At 47.2% G+C, this 2,457-nt stretch overlaps 1 protein-coding gene across 2 annotated transcripts in view; it reads right to left on the bottom strand.

Moving 5' to 3' along the window:
• Positions 1-2,457, bottom strand: part of Zswim4 (zinc finger SWIM-type containing 4) — a 22,302-nt gene that overhangs the window by 6,311 nt on the left and 13,534 nt on the right. The gene's annotated exons all lie outside the window — the stretch shown is intronic.

Below are 2,457 nucleotides of genomic sequence, written 5' to 3' on the forward strand. Positions count from 1 at the left end.
GGAACTGGGGATTAAACTCAGGCCCTTGAGCTTGCCAGGCAAGCACTTATTCTACTGAGCTATCTCCCCAGCCCCTTAAGTCTTATATCTTTTTTTTTTTTTTTTTCATTTTATGTATTCGGTCCAGGGTTTCCCTGCTCAGCTCAACTCTAGTGATCCTCCCGATTTCAGCCTCCCCACCAGTTCAATGTGACCTGGGGGCGGGGCCAGCAGGCACTTAGTTCACTGGGCTATCTTGCCGGCCCTGTAGCTCAGTGGTAGTGTTTGCCTAATATATGAGGCTCTGGGTTCTATCTCCAATGTGGCTGGAACAAAAAGCAAAACAGAATGTTGGGGAGGTTGTGGAGAAAAGGTAGCCTTTTTTACTGCGAGCGTGAAGGCAACTTAAGTGCTGCCACTGTGGAAAATGGCAGAGTTGACTTGAAAAACCAAAATCAGCTGGGTGCAGTGTGCACATCTGTAATCCCACATTCTGGGAGAGTGAGGCAAGAGGGTCACAAGCTCCAGTCCAGCCTGGGTGATTTATGGAGAGCCTGTCTCAAAACAAAAATAACAACAAAGGACTGAAGATGTCGCTCAGTGCAAAGGCTCTGGGCTCAATCCCCAATACATAAGAGAAATTTTAAAAACCCTCAAAATAGAACTGCCATATGCTCTGGCAATCCTACTGCTGGATAAATAGGCAAAGGAAAGAAATCCATACAACAAAAAGCACCCACACTCCAACATCCGTTGCAGAATCATTCATGACAACTAAGATATGAAATCTACTAGGGTGGAATAGAATACTACTCAGCCATGAAAAAAGCAATCCAGCCACCTGTAGCTATGAGAATGGACTGGGACGATATTGTGTCAAGTAAGCCAGACATAGGGACTGGGGAGATGGCTCAGTAGAGTAAGTGCTTCCCTGGCAAGCGCAAGGGCCTGAGTTCAATCCCCATTTCGGCTGAAAAAATGAGAAAGCTAGACACAAAATACAGGTGTTGCATATTCTCATTCATATAGAAGCCAAAAGATTTGATCTCAGCTGGGTGTGGTGGCACACGCCTGCAATCCCAGAGCTGAGGAAGGCTGAGACAGGAGGATTATAAATTCAAGCCCAGCCTAGGCAACTAGTGAGATCCTATCTCAAAAACAAAAAAAGTACAACTTGTAAAAGAGAGAACGGTCACCTGAGACTGGGGGATAAGGAACAGAGATTGTAGGGGTGAGGAGTTGAGGGCTTGCTCGTGTCCTGACTCAGCCCCCACCAGGCCCACCAACTCCCTGCCCCTCCCCACCCTGTCCTCTCCAACATTCTGTAAATACAACGTTCTGTAAATACCAGGCAGAGCCCTGCTGCAGCCCCCCCCCCCCCACTACTGTCCCCTCCCCCTGCAGCAGATTGCTTCCCAGATCTCTGCTCAAATACTTTTGGTCCACTTCTCTGAAGTCCTGATCACGTGGGAAACTACCACTTCCTACTTCATGTGGCTCTCCCTCCAGAAGCCCTCTTTTCCTGTGGCACCAAGTGCTCTCTCACAGCCAACAGTGCCCCTGTTTGAGGACTCCGTCTAGTGGTGCTCAGAATGTCAGCTCCCAATGCCTGGTGCATTATAGGTGAATAAATTTTTGTGGACTGACTCAACAACCCCTATGTAGTGTCACTGTGTAGTTACCTCTTAGCATCTGTAGGAGACTGGCTCCAGGAATCCCTCCCTGCCAATTCCAAACTCTGTCAGTGCTAAAATACCCGTTATAACTGGTATGGTGCCAGGTACACACCTGTCATTTTCAGCACTCAAGAGTCTGAGGCAGGAGGATGGCCACAAGATCAAGGCCAGCCTGGGCTACACAGTTCAAGAATAGCCTGAACTACACAGCAAGACCCTGTCTCAAGAAAAATAAATAAAACCTCGAAAAAGGTGTGGTATTTGTGAAAGACCTATACACGGCCTCCTGTATGGTCATCTCTCAACTTACAATACCTGGCTGAATGCAAATGCAATGGAAATGGTTTTTAAATTCTATTAAGAAATTTGATGGCTGTGTCAGTATTGCCCTGGGGTCGCCCTGAGCAGGCAACTGAGTCAGGGTGTGGTGGCGCTTATCTGTAATCCCAGCGCTAGGGAGGCTGAAAACAGAAGGGTCACTATGCATCTGAGCTGCGTAGTGAGATCCTGTACCAAATACATACAAATGAAAACAGAAACAAAAAAGAAACTTGACAAGGGGGCTGGGGAGATAGCCTGGCAGTCTAAGCACTTGTCTGGCAAGCACAAAGACCCGAGTTCTATCCCCAGTACCACATGCCAGGCTGCCAGTCACCAAAACTGGCCTTGGTGGTACATGCTTGTAATCCCAGCTCTCAGGAGGCTGAGGGGAGATTCACTACAAGTCCAAACTGCACAGAGGACCCTGTACCAAATAAATAAGTAAAAGCTTAAAATGAAAAAAGAAAAAAAAAAAAAAAAA

Source organism: Octodon degus, unplaced genomic scaffold (genome assembly GCF_000260255.1).
Source record: "Octodon degus isolate 3935 unplaced genomic scaffold, OctDeg1.0 scaffold00073, whole genome shotgun sequence".
Lineage (NCBI taxonomy): Eukaryota > Metazoa > Chordata > Mammalia > Rodentia > Octodontidae > Octodon > Octodon degus.